The sequence below is a fragment of the Oryzias melastigma genome, linkage group LG3, assembly GCF_002922805.2.
Source record: "Oryzias melastigma strain HK-1 linkage group LG3, ASM292280v2, whole genome shotgun sequence".
Taxonomy (NCBI): domain Eukaryota; kingdom Metazoa; phylum Chordata; class Actinopteri; order Beloniformes; family Adrianichthyidae; genus Oryzias; species Oryzias melastigma.
The window spans coordinates 18172792-18186926 of NC_050514.1; the positions used below are offsets into that span (position 1 = coordinate 18172792).

A 14135-nucleotide genomic window follows, 5' to 3' on the forward strand; every position below is an offset into this window, starting at 1 on the left:
CATGTCGCGAAAAATATCCAACACTGACTTCAATTCCTCGCCTTTTCTCCTCACTGAACATAGATCTATCTTTGCAGAAAAACTTTTTTTTATTTGTGGATATTTTCCCAGCACTTGATTCAGACGCAAAGACAATAGCTGCGTTTCTTCATTTATTAATGTTTTCTTTTTCCACTGGATTTTTTTTGTCATATACTTCTTTATTTTCTCAAAAAGGGCCATCTTTACAGGGTATTTGTATTGTGAGGCAAACTGGTTTTAAGTAGGTATGTTGAAATAAACATATCTTGTTTGCCTCCTTAAAAAATCCAAAGTGAGAGGTGGCAGAATGCGCGCAGGGACTCGGGATTTAGTCTGGACTGCTTAAAGTTTTCGGCAGTCACTTTCGAATGATTAAAGTTGCGATTTGGGCCAAAAAGAGAAAAATTAAAAGCTCTAATAAAAGTCGGATCCGGTAGTCAAGTAGTTGGAGGCAGTGGGGGCAGCCTGCGTCCTCCCTGCAGCCCAGCAGAGGGTTCGATCCCTGCTCCCGCAGCCTAGTGTCGGCTGGCCGTGCGTAAAGTCCTGCTTTTCCGCTCTTGTCATCACGGAGACCCGGGGCTCCGGTTTTTTTCTCCCCCGCCTGCTCCAAACATCGCATTCACAGAACGCACGCACTCGCCAACACTAACCCCCTCGTGCGCGCACGCAAACACACACTTGTCGATCGATTTGCATGTGACTCCGTCAGTGAATGAGCGAGAATCGACTTTAAAAACGAGGCTCGGAAAGAGGCAAAGAGCGACGAAAATGTAGTAATAATAAAAGAAAAGACGGACGAAGTGGGGCAAAGAGGGAAAGTGTAGCTGGAGGAGCTGAGGCAGGGCGGAGGGATTGCGTTTCAGACAGACGTGTCGAAGAACAACAACAAAAAAATGTAGCTTTCTATCCAGAGGAGACTTTAGAGGCACATGACGACGCAGAAGCTGCTTGGATGTGGTAAGTGTCCAAAAAAACAGAAAGCGAAAGAAGTCCCTCTTTTCCCGGACGCTCGCGGACCCATAAGGCTGGACTTGGAGCTCCTTGTCGGGGCTGTGCTCATGTGGAGCCTCCGCTGCCCTCCGCCCGCTCTCCACAGCCCTTTTCCTTGTCGCGTTTGTGCTTCAAAAACACGTTTCTCGACCCCATCAAGCGCTCTACACCCTTTTCCCCCCTCGATCCCACCGACCACCAAAAAAAGCACATATCTGTTGGAAAAGCGAGCTTTTCCACGGTCAACATGCTTGGAGAGGATCGCTGTCTTGCCCGTTTCTTATCTTCCATTCATGAGGAGAGGACGGACGCTCATGTAAACACAGGTAACGACACGAGCTAAATTCAAGAATAAAGCCAAAAACTGTCCTGCATGAACCGGGATTGGAGTGAAATTGTGTCTCAGGTTGGGAGAATCGCCAGCAGCTCCGCTGCGCGAACACCGAGCACGGACAGATTCAGAGAAGTCACACAGCGAAAAGAATAGGATCGTGGAAACAGAGAGGAAAAGAGACAAACGCAAAGTTGAAACTTACAATTTCTCGCTGCCGCTTTGTGATCCTCGCTTTTTAATCCAGTACTGAGATGATTTAGCTAAAGATCCCATCAAGGCAGTCTCCTTTTGGTCAGTTTGCGCTTAGGGTGGCAAAAGAAAGATCACTGTTGTGGCGGTGCGTAAAAACCCGAAGTAGGTACTTTTAGTTGTTAAAGGCAATATAAAAATAATTTGGATGCAAAGCAGCCGATGAGCCTTGTGTTGGAGCGAGCGAGGAAGAGGTGAAAGTGAGATCTGGTGATTGAAAAGAAAAAACTCTTTGGATCTTTATTCCTGCTAATTAGTTTCCTGCAAAAAATGGCTGTGATTAATTCAGTGCGCATGTGCTTCATTACACAGGCACGAAGGGAAGGGCTAATTAGCCGCCTTCTGGATCAATAAGATTCAGCAAAGGAGAGAGCTCAGGAGAGAGAGGGAGGGAGGGAGGGAGAAAGAAGAGGGAGGGAGAGATGGAGGGATAGATACAAGTAGAAAAAGAGGAAAGTAATGATCAGGAATTGAAAATATGGAATTAAGAAGAGCGGAAAGTAGGAGTTTGATTAGACGGAAGACAGAGAAAGTTAAAGCTGGAGCGCATGCAGGCACGGCGGCGCGCTTCACACTTTCTCCATGCTCTTTTTGCACTTTTAGAACGCTTTTTGACCCGGTTTAAGCCCTTTTTTTGAAATAAAACAAAAGCAGATTTTGTCGCCACTGTAAACACACGCGCGACCGCGCTTTTTATTGATCGTTTTTAGTCCTTTTCTGACTTAAAACAAAAACTCATCATAGCGAGTTTACACTTTCAAGTGATTCAAAAGTCAGTTTCCGTGGCTGTTATGAGAAGTGTGTGTTGTTGTTGCTTTTCATTATCCCTCGTGCTATAAACACGCAGAGATGCCGCGTGGAAGCAAACAGCAATTCCCGAAAATTCAAACATGTTGAAAGCGATTTCCACACGCACGCAGGACTGTACAGTAACATGCGAGCTGCTCCGGTGCAGGCTGCTATTGTAGATCTGTAAAGACCAGAGCTTATTGTAAGTACGGTGCCACCTGCATATTATCAGAGACAAGCGTTGATTTGTACCGGTAAATATATATTTGGAGGTATTAGGAGCAAATGCCACGTGTCCAAAGCGCAAAAGTTGAGGTGAAACAGTCCTGATGCGCGTGGAACGTTTTCACTCGGATGAACTTTGAAAAACTTCATGTCATTTGTCCTGCGCTTGATATTCAGAGAAACATTTCTAGATTTTTATGCTTGGACTGGAGACGCATATATATGCGTATAGTGAATGTTTGATTATCCAAAACGGTTATTTTTTAAATAATTAAAATAGCATGCTCGTGTTTTTGTTGTAAATGAAGTTTGTAAGCAAATTAAAGTGTAAAAAAGTCATGTGTATGAGGGTTTAACTGTATTTATTCTGAATAAAATTCAGAATATTGTTTTTGTGCAAAACAAAGCAAAAATAAGGACAGAAATATAAGATGCGATATAAAAAGTTAAAACAAATTAACAATATTTTTAGTAAGCACATTAATACAAAAAATAATGTAAAAATATTTGTTTTATCCTATTTGGATTTGTGATTTTGTTTCATGTTAACATTTTTGAAAATATGAATTTGTTTTAATTATTTAAAACAATGCAAATATCCAACATGATTAAAGCCATGCACGTGCAGGAAGATGAAGAGGAAAGTGACATTTTAACCTGCAGAGAGCATCTTTTTTAGGATGTTGGAGTTCACTACAATTGAAATGATTTATAAAAATATGAAAACAATAATAAGCTTTGATATCTCCGGTTTGAGTGTTATGTTATGTAGCAGATGGTGAGTGTAAGGACTTATCCTTTATTAGGAATTATTTGTTAAGGCCGTGCGTTTGTTTGTCCATTCTTCTAACACCTTTTAACTGTTGTCTCATCACCTCATTTGCGTGAAAAAAATGTAGAATTTTCTTATTTTTATATTTTTTTTTTATTTAGCTAAGAATCAAGCTTTGAGCTTCTTTGTGGCTTTTGTTATGATAATTTTTGTTGTTGACTCTCGGAGGAGATGGACAACACCTCACACACCGGCGCATCCATCCACCCCAGTTTTGTGCGTAAAAGGCTCCATCCCTGCCTGCTGACTGATCATGTGTGAGGCGCTTGTGCTGCATGGTGGAGAAATGTTTGCGGGATTTTGTTAGTGTGCGTCTCTGTGGCAAATTCCGATGCAGCGCTTTAGCAGCAAACCTGCAAATGCTCCCCTCTTCCAAAACATGTGTGCAGAACCTAAAGTAGCCATTATTTTTGCTGCGATTTAATAAACAAGTCATAACGGAGTTAATAAAAGTGCCTGGTATTTATTTCTTCGCGCGGAAAAGAAATGCATAAACAGCGCAGAAATGTGTGTTTTTCATTAAAAAAAACTGCGCACAGCTCGCTGACACGTTCGAAGCCTTCTGTGATGTTGTGGTGTTGAAATAAATAAACTATATTTTATATATTCCAAGGGCCTTTGGCTTAAAGGTTGGAGAGGTTATGAAACCCCCATGGGACGCGGCGTTTCTGCAGATCCAATAGCAACTATTCCTTTGAAGAGCCTATGAAAAATCAAACTTCTCACATTGTAGCCTATATGGCCAGAACCCAACTCACCCCCAACCACCCCCCAACCTCCACCCTCCATCACGCGCACCCTCCCTCCGCCGTGTCTCTCCCTCTCCCTGCTGGTAAAATATATGGTGTGCTTTAACACGGCATTTCCTCAGCACTCCGGCTTCCACAAGCCGCGACAGGCATTGATACCGGCATCTGCAGCACAGAATACCAGAGACAGAACAAGAAAACTGCATCGCCCCGTGGAGCCAGCCGCGTGCGTTTTTTCCCTCATCTTTTTTCCTGTAGAGTGAGAGGCAGACTGCAGGAATCTCCAGGATTTGTCTGCTCCTCTGAGAAGGAGATCCAATAAAAATAAAAAAAGTAGAAAACAGCGTAAAAGGAACGAGGTTATAGGAGTTTAGGATCAGGAGGAGACCAGTTGCTCTCCTGCAGATTACAACTTCAGTTTGCAGATTAACGCACTTGATTGACACGACTGACCATATTGAGGATGGCTAAATCAGAGGAGGGCCTGCCAGACGGAGGCCTTGCTGCTTCTTAGGGCCTATGCATAAGTGAAAGGAGGAAGGTGGGGGGGGACCTGACAGGGTCTGGGGGCCTTTGTGTTACCCTCATTCAAATGCGCCTCTCAGTGGGGAGGAATAACAGTCCACGTGCCAGGCTCAATAGGCACACATCCATGAGTGGCATTGCAAATTCAACACAACTTGTGGCTATGACAGCTCGTGCATGTGACAAAAGGGGGGGACCAGGCAAAGAGAGCAGCTTAGGATGCGGGGCAGCTCGTGGACGCGGGGGCTCACGCGGAAGTGTTTGACCGCACGGAACAAAACGTAGCATTCAGGCACGCGGGGCGAAGCTTGCGCCACTGCTCTGTGATTGGGCTGGACACGGCCGAGGCGCACGCACTTCACGTGCCCCCCACATTTTTTAAGAAATATTTATTGAACATGTTCAAATGAAACGACTTATCTCAAATATCAGGCATGCGCACATTATCCAGACAAAGCGCAAAAGGAAGCAGAGGAAATGAGCAGCGGTGAAAAGAATTTAAAGATAAAAGCTAACATGAATGAAAAGTCGCATAACTTTTAAAGAGATAACAGTTGGAAGGATTTGTGCATTTAACATGGCTGAAAATGTAAAGACGGACGGTGTCATCCATGTGTCCAGTGCATAAAAATGAATAGAACACCAGACTTTCTTGATGAAAACAGACTCAATTATCCGTATTTTATAAGGGATGAAATAATGTACAGCGAAAAAAAAATCATATTGAAGATATAGCTCTGAAATGTGAAAGACAGTTCACACTTAGGGCCTGTTTGATTCCCCCTAAGAGACAACCAGACAGATAAAAGGCTGCAGGAATGCTGGAGCCAAAGGAAGCCTCTTTTTATTATTGTAAAACAAAGACTTTGATTTAAAAATGTTTCAAAAATTTCTTTGATCATTTTTTTAAGTTCTTAGAAAGTTCAGAAATGAATCCGTATAAAGTTGGTTTTCTCTGGGGGTTTTATGTAAATCCATCGCGCGTAAAAAGGTTAAGGTTGGGCTGTTTACCACTGGTTCACACATGAGAGGTTTGTGTCCCGCTCCCCCCCGTGCCTCGGGTGCATAGGGCAGAGCAGCCAGGTGCAATGGGAGCGCCCTCTTATGTTCAGCCTGACCACTGGGATCAAATAGCGCATCAGCTCCTCCACAGGAGCCAAGCGCCTGCGGACCAGCTGTTGTTTGCAGGAGCGCGCTTTATCTCCTCCAAAAAATCATCAGCGTGGAGCAAATTTGGAGAGCTTTTCGATAACATTAAAGTTGGTTCAAGGAGGTAAAAAGCGGCGCACGCGGGATCGTTGAGTTTTCAGATGCACTTAAAGAAAAATCAAATGGTTATGATTATGAAGAGTGCGCATTGTCTGAAATTGCGGTCTTTTTTGGAGTGAACACAGGACTAAAGGGCAGGAAGCGCAGATGAGCGCACATCCAACCTGACCTTGTCCTAATTAGCGGGACAAAAGTCCCGCAGAAGTCAGTGGAGCAGCGCAAACATTCAAAACAATCTTCAACAAGAACATATATTTATGTTCCTGATTTTTAAAGACGTTTTTAGAACAGTGCTTCTCATGCAGACTCCTCATATAGTTTTTACCCCCTCCCATCTTTTTATTTTTTGACAGCTCTAAAAACAATATTTGTTTACCGACATTTTTTTTCACTTCATTTGTATGTAATGAGACTATTAAAATCTATATGTTTAATGTCTTGTCATGTTTGAGTCATAAAAATACTGTTCTCTGGTTGTGTTTCTCCATCTGGACTGAAGCGTTCGCAGTGACTGCTGCTGTTTACAAGCAGCCCACATGCACGATGGTTTATTGTCGGACTCTTTATTGAAATTATATAAATGTGTGAGTTGATATTCTTTTTAAAATGTCCTTAAATGTGATTATTCCTGTCTTTCTGATGTGTGTTTTAATTTGTAATAACATAATTTTATCCAATAAGAAATCATTCATTTTGCGGTTGATTGTTCATGTAAAGAAGAAAAAATACTTAAAAATGACATATTACAAATAAAATATATTTTTAAAAATTAAGATGCTTTGTTTGTGATTTTTTAAATAAAAAAATGAAATTATTTCAGATATGCTCTGGAAGATTTTGGTTAATTGGGTTATTTCTGTGAAATGAACATGATAATCGTAATTAATAAACATATTTTGCTTACTGTATTTACATGGAACACAGATCTTTGAGTGCTTGATGCAGTCTTCTAAATATTTTTTTTGGATGTGCATTTTACAAATATAGCGCTATATTTTATGGTGCAGTCCTAAACATTATCAATTTTCCGGTGTGTTTCGACGGGATTCTGCTTTGACCAGAGGAGAAAAAATGACGAACCAAAATCGACTTCCCTTATTCTTGTGTGTGCGCGCGCGTGCGTGCGCGTATGTGCGTGAGTGAAAGGCTGAGCGGATAGACATTGCTCAGCTGTGTGTGCTGTGCAAACAAATGGTATTTCACATCAAAACAAATTAAAAATATTCCGATTTTATTATTATTATTATTAAAAATAAGATGATAATATTAACAATAATGTAAAATGCACCAACTTTAAAAAAATAACAAAAACAAAAGCTGTTTTATGATCTTCCTCATCATTCCTGAGCTTCTCCTCCTCCTCATGTAACACATTTCAATCAGAAGATATTTTTAAATACTTCTTTTTAGAATAAGGGTTTTTTTTTGCAGTAAATGATGCTAAATCTGTTAAATTGTAATTAAAAGGTCTTGTTTTCTTTGGTCTTTCTCCCTTAGCAGAAGAAGCCCTCACAGTCCGCCGGAAGGTCCTCGTCATTTTCAAAATATCTCTCAATAGCTCACTTATATGTTGGATCCAACCAGCAGAAATGTCGAGCAAGAACACAAAACAAACACTGACAAAGCAGAAGATGAATGCAAAGCATTTAGTATGAAAGCCCCAAAATATTAACCAAATACAACTTATCAGACATGGGAGAGTCACCTATTTTGATGCAGAAACACGGGTGCTGACTGAAGAAAGAAACAACAGAGGCCAGGGCAAACAAACGGCCTAATGCACTTTTCAGGTTGGTTGATATAGTGAATAACATGGAAATCCTGAAAGCTGCTGTTACAGATTCCGGGTGAGAGACAGGCGGGTCTCTTGGGGTTTACTCGCTTTAAAGAAGCTCAGTGAAACAGAGGGATCCCAAATCAGGGCCATATGAACACTCCAGGCAACATCTAGCTGCTGGTAAACCCATCCAAACATAACAGTGGGGGTGGGAGGGGTAAGATCCCTACAAGGCCACGTTGTTCTGGCCACATATGTGCTTCAACGCAACAAACTTACTAGATAGTGATTTTTTTTCTCTCGATGCCAAGTGTTTTCCCCTGAATAACTCCACAAGATGAAAGATGACAGGTGGTAGCCACACAGAAGAAACGTGTTCTGCAAATCAGGTCTGCCCAAAGGTCAAATCCTGCGTCACATGCAGCCGCTTGATCACATGTTTAGACAAGACGGAAATTTCAAAGAAAAATAAAATAAATGATGGAATTATTTTGGAATAATAAATTCAAGACCCCATAATTTCAGTGAAAAATGTAAAAAGCCAAACAGAAAGGAAGTTTTACTATTTAGATCTACAAAACCTTTGATGACAAACGACAGACATTGATGCTTTAACAGTCATAAAACTGGATGAACAATTTCCCCTGACATGTTCAGATGCAGATCAGTGCTTGTCATTTTAATGCCAACTATCAGCTTCGATTCAGGGGTTCAAGGAGCAGTTTCAGAGAACTTCACATGGATGAAAATCTGTGAACATTACCCATAATCCTCCACAGATGCAGATTCAACATCGTTGGAACACACAGCTCAGAAACCAGCCCATTCAGCTCAGAAGTCTCTTACCATCAGACCTCCAGACCTCTGAAGCATGACTCCTGTTGTATGACGGTAACCGAGGCCCGATTAACCCCTGTAAGCCCTCAAAATGTAAAATGTGTCCAGGTGGCCAGAAACTTGCCCCAGAGTGTGGTGAGTGGAAGTCATGAAGCATTGCCTGTCTGCCAGCTACTTTGCACACCATGAATGCAATATCCTCGGTACTGTGCAGCCTATCAAGCATTAAATGTTCCTGGACTCCATAAAACTGGGTGACTGCTATAAAACCGTTTCATCTATTTAGGTGTTAGCTTGTTAAGGAAGTAAAAAGAAAACGTGTTTACTTCTGCATAGCAGGCACACTCCTGGAGTCTGAGTGTCTGGTCTCCCCGACCCATAAAAGTGTTGTGTCTCACAGATGCTGAAGTCTTCATCAAATTTGTAAATAACAAAAAGATGATTTAATTTGTCAAATTATGATGACAGGTCGAATGATTTCTGTTTTGAGAGTTTTTATCTTCTTGGAAAATATTGTGGAAAAAAAATTCACAACAACCAGCTTGTGTATCAGCTGCACGTCACCCGTCCGAACAAGCTGTTTTGGTTTAGTAGAGACATAAAGGTATAAACATGAAAAACTATCTCCATATTCCATTAAAGGTCACACGTTCCCTGTGGTCCGATGACCAGCCGTTTTTACAGCGGCCCGTGTGCACTGAACCACAGACACACAACACCTCACCTGCAGCTTGATTCTATTTCAGAATCACTGCGTATAGCTTGTTACACAGCTGATCTGCATGTGACACAGCTTTGAATAGAAAAAGTTTGTGTCAATAAAAATTAAGCTTCAAAAAATGCATTTAAGTATTTGAAGTTGTACTAAAATTTCCGTTTTGTGTTTAAAGGTTATACCTGAACTTAATTAATATTTAATAGAACTCAGAATAAAGATAAAAATATGAATTGTAAAAAAAGAAAATCCCTATATGCAGTTACATAAACATTATTCTATTATATCACATTACGTTTTGAGCTGCAACTGTATCCCTCAATAGCAAAGAGATGAATGCTGGAGCTGTGTGAGCACTTGGTACATTACCATAAGATTTATAAGAAGCATACCAACAATGATAACCTGCATTTTGTCAGCTTTTTTGATCTTATGTTTCTTCAAATGTGCAAATACATTTCCTCAGGACGGAGGCAGAAGGAAGGGAAAACTGGTTTTAACCTGTTCTGTTTAGAATTGTAAATGCACTGCACAGGCCCTGCTGTCCAATTACATACATCTTTCATGTATGAAATCATGCCGGTCTGTTCTTCTAAATGGAAAGGGCTGGCACATAGAGAGCAACTTACTGGAGAAGGAACCGTGTGCGGACCACATGAAAAATAAGGTCTAGTGTCGGAGCCCCGGAGCCTTGGGCAAGGAGCACAGCTCCATCAGCGCACAGGCCAGGGAGGGGAGCTGCTTTCCCCCAGACTTGAGTGCTTTTTGCTGATGACTCCTGCTGTATTATTTCTGCCCTCTTTGTAAGGCGGCTGACCCTGTGGGTCCTAAATCAGACTTCACAGAAAAAGTTTCCAGATCACGTCCTTAATTAGTCCCACAATGATAAATATTGTTTCTTGTGCTTTCAAGTGTTTTTCTTTAACTAAAAAAAAGATAAAAGGAAATAAAACATAAGGTGCTGTGAATTTACTTGTTCTCTCTTTGGCCACAACTGTTATCAAAATGTTGATTTACTAAACAAATGTCTGTCAATGACAAAAGCCATAACTCTTATCCTTCATTTGTTTCTTTTTATTTTTTGTCTTGCTTTCAGCATCAGTTTTTACTTTGAGTGTTTCTCCACCTAATTTCAAATAACATTGTTTTTGGTGTGCTGTGTTTAGTTGTCTGTTTGTAATTTATGAATCTGAGTCAGAATGGATCAAACTAAAACAAGCAGAATAATTCACTCCGGTCCCTAAAAGGCATGTTGATCGTTGACTGACGGAGTGTTCTCCACTTCGTGAAAAAGGATGATGGCAACGCCTGCATCTGAAGATTTGAATCCAAAAAAATACTAACTTTAGCTTAATAAAAAGAAAGATAGAACAATCAAATCACCAAAAAATGAAGGTGATAAATTGTCAGTGTGTAAGGAGAAATGTGTCCCTTCAGGCTGTAAAAGCACAAGCCTCTCAAAGAATTGACTTCATTCTGTTACTGACCCTCTGCTGTAATGAAAAACATCATAGAGGGCGAGGACTGCAGATGTGTTTGGGATGACATTCGGTATAAAAGCTATTTCCTGTCTAAGTCTTTGAATATTAATAGCATATTTGTGTATGTAAAGTTTCTTTTTAAATACAACATGAACCATGTATTTTTGTTTCCTGGGAGGAATCTCAGAGTTGATTGTATGGTGCAAATTGAGTAAAAAAAATTGATTAAATGAATGAAAAATTTCATATTTTTTACAAAAATAATCATGATGTTTAGATGGAAGGCACGTGTGCATGCCAGTTACAAGTGAGTCTTTGATCAATTTTTCACATGTTGCTTTGTTAAAATAAAGGAGTCATTGCTACAAAAAGTGTGATCCTTAAGCTTTAAGACAGCTGTCTGTCATCATAGAAATGGACATGTTCTTAAAGTACAGATAAAAACATGTCAAAGGAGGCCCTGGCTATGAGAGTTGTTGCGGATAACTATTTGAATTTCATTTCTTAAATAAAAAAAAATATATATATAAAAATGTATTCATTGAATACTGAAAGAAAAGCGCATGACCTTTCCTGATGCCCCCAAACACATAAATGTTATTGCTACTTCTTGAAAAGATCTATTTTAAATTATGCTGCTTTACTTGGCATTGACCGGTTTAAGTTATTTTATGGTTTAATGGAAAGTCCAAGAGAAATCTAAATAGTTTACTACGATATACCATATATAGCGGCTTTATGATACAGATGTCAAGCTTGACTCTTGAAATTCCTCCAGATTTCTTGAACTGTATAAAACTCATGTACACTAAAAGAGGAAAATATATACAAATATATTCTGATATGTTGGCAAAAAGACTGAATTTCAATGATTCTCGAATAAATTTAAAAAATTATGCTTAGCCTATTTTTGGCATCAATCACATAATTACCTTCACATTACACAGTTAAATACTTAATCACACTAAATATATGTGTATATACACACAAAATAATTAAATAAAAATATATTAAAGTTTACAATAAGATTGATAAAGAAGAACCCCATTTCAGGCATCTAGATGCAAATATTTGTTTTTTTTGTGCATACAGATCAACTAGCTCAATAACTGTAGACACAAAGTTGTCAAAAAGATGTTGCAGCACTAAATGACATCATATTAGCTTTGCCGTGTGCATCCTACCAAGTCATTAATACTAAACTTGAGATGGTGACAGACACAAATCTGAAGTATGAAGAACTCAGAGTGTGCAACCCCAACATATAGAAAGCCTCTGAAAGGAACTAACAAGCACAAACGCATGAAAATGGGCCATTTGTCAGTCAGGCTTTCCTTTACACCAAATCTGAAGGCAAATTAAGCATGTGGGCGACAAGTTAGCTTCAAAGCCCTGACAAAGTTAAAAAAGTCAGTTTGGACAGCAGGAGAAGGCGGGACTTCACAGTCTTACCTGATGGGGTTTCTGGTCTGAGTTTCCAACACAGAGAAGCCTCCCTGACTGTTTTCCTTTTCAAGTGTCCGTTTGAAGTCAGCAGGTAGAAAGGTCACGCCCTCTCGGTCGCAGCAGGTTTGTCAAAGCAGAGGTGGATGGCCAGCAGATATTGCTAATATTCAAGCTGTCTTTGTATATACAAAAACAACAAAGAAAATTCTAAAGCTATTGATCCGGTGCCTGGGCACTTGAAGTGGTTTTGGTAAATGTACTCCTAGATTTCCAGGTGTTTCCAGGGTTTTCCAAAGCTATATGTTTTGGGGTTTAGAGACTCCCAGGTCACAAGATGAGTAAATCAGGATGCCACCGTTGCCTGAAACAAAGGAAAACAGGAAAGAAAAACAATGTCACACTCATGTTTGGAACACAGCGGGAAATCATTACAACAAAGACACAGCTCCATATTAGCAGTCTGGGAGCATCCACAATTTCTGAACCTCAACCCGGAAATGTGTGCACATAATAAATGTCTTTCAGGAGAGGCAAACCAGAGCAGTGTGACTTCCATCAAGACTTCAAAATGTGTTTTTAGAGTCAACAAAATTAATCTATAATTATCTGTATTCGACTACTGCTAGACAGCCTCGCATGATTTCAAGATTACATTTAATAGCAAATCAATTGTCGTGAGTAATTTCAGTTCTTATATCGCTGAAGACTTCTCAAACAAAAAATAAAAAAAAAGATTTGCAGAGAAACTTAATTTCCCTGTGACGAGAACAAGACATATTCCTGTAATGGCATATGTAATTGCAAGTTCTGCAGAGGATCTGCAGCCTGTGACAACAAAGTCTTTTAGACAATACTTATTTATTCAACTGTCAATCCAGCAAAGAAAAAAAGAAAAAGATGTTCAAAAAAATTCTTTGTATTCCATATGGGCCGAGCGTATGAAGCTGGGTAAATACGCTTGTGATATGTTTCAGTATTTCAACAGCACCACATCAAATTTTGGGAATACAGCTGGAAAAGGAAAGAGCTTGCGATAAATGAATGGCTCCTTTGAAGCCGTATCCGTTTGGAAACATTGCGTGATTGCTTTTACCTCTGTGGTTCGACTCGAGTTAAACCCCGGTTTTTTAATTGTTCCCAAGAGTTCTTGGTGTGGTGCTGATAAGACGCTCTGGGAGCAACATTTAAAATTGCAACAAAAATAAGTAGAGGCTTGCTTATTGTCCACAGGTACGACTGAATCACAAGAGGAGATCCATGAAGAAAGAAATGAGGATGATGGGGAGGAAAAAAGAGAGACAAACAGGAGTGTGGGGCCTTTGTCTTCACAAGAAACTCAGGTTTGAGCTGCCTGATCAGTTTCCAACAACTTCATCATGAACTCGCCTTTCAGCATCCAATCACAAACATCCCTCTGATGGCCTATCTGTTTAATCTGTACCACATGAACAAGACACAGTGCATCACTTTCTAATCAATAATTAAATTATTTTCATGACAGGGTTTTGTCAGCAGTTCCAGCAGACAGAGAACAGAACTGTTAATTTGTCATCTCTCCTCCACCTCTCCTATAATTCGACCCAGGCCACGACTTCTCAGTTTGTCAGTGCGACCTGTGGGAGTGTGTGTGTCGGATCAATAGCCCACCCACAGCAGAGCCGCTGGCGATCCCTGACCTGGGCTATTGATTAGGCTTGGCTCAGCTGCCAATAGCAATGTGCTGGATGTGACACCATGCTAAAACGGGAGCTAAGGAAGAGGGATTCGGAATTGCCAGTGGCAGCCCCACAGCACACTACAGATAAAAGTCAATTCCACTTAACCAAACCACTGACAACTAAATAGTTAACAGATATAAGAATGCATGAAGTGACGGCAGCAGCTGGATGGCTTTAG

General features: G+C 40.3%; 1 protein-coding gene across 3 annotated transcripts in view; it reads right to left on the reverse strand.

Moving 5' to 3' along the window:
• The window catches only part of zfhx3 (zinc finger homeobox 3), a 172816-nt gene that overhangs the window by 118344 nt on the left and 40337 nt on the right, over positions 1-14135 (reverse strand). The window contains exon 2 of one of the 3 annotated variants that reach the window (XM_024294816.2): positions 12246-12600. The gene's annotated coding sequence lies outside the window, so the exon portion shown is untranslated. Of the gene's footprint in view, positions 1-1547; positions 1968-12245; positions 13928-14135 lie in introns of those variants that run through there. The other 2 variants (XM_036210299.1, XM_024294815.2) reach the window with 2 other exon arrangements.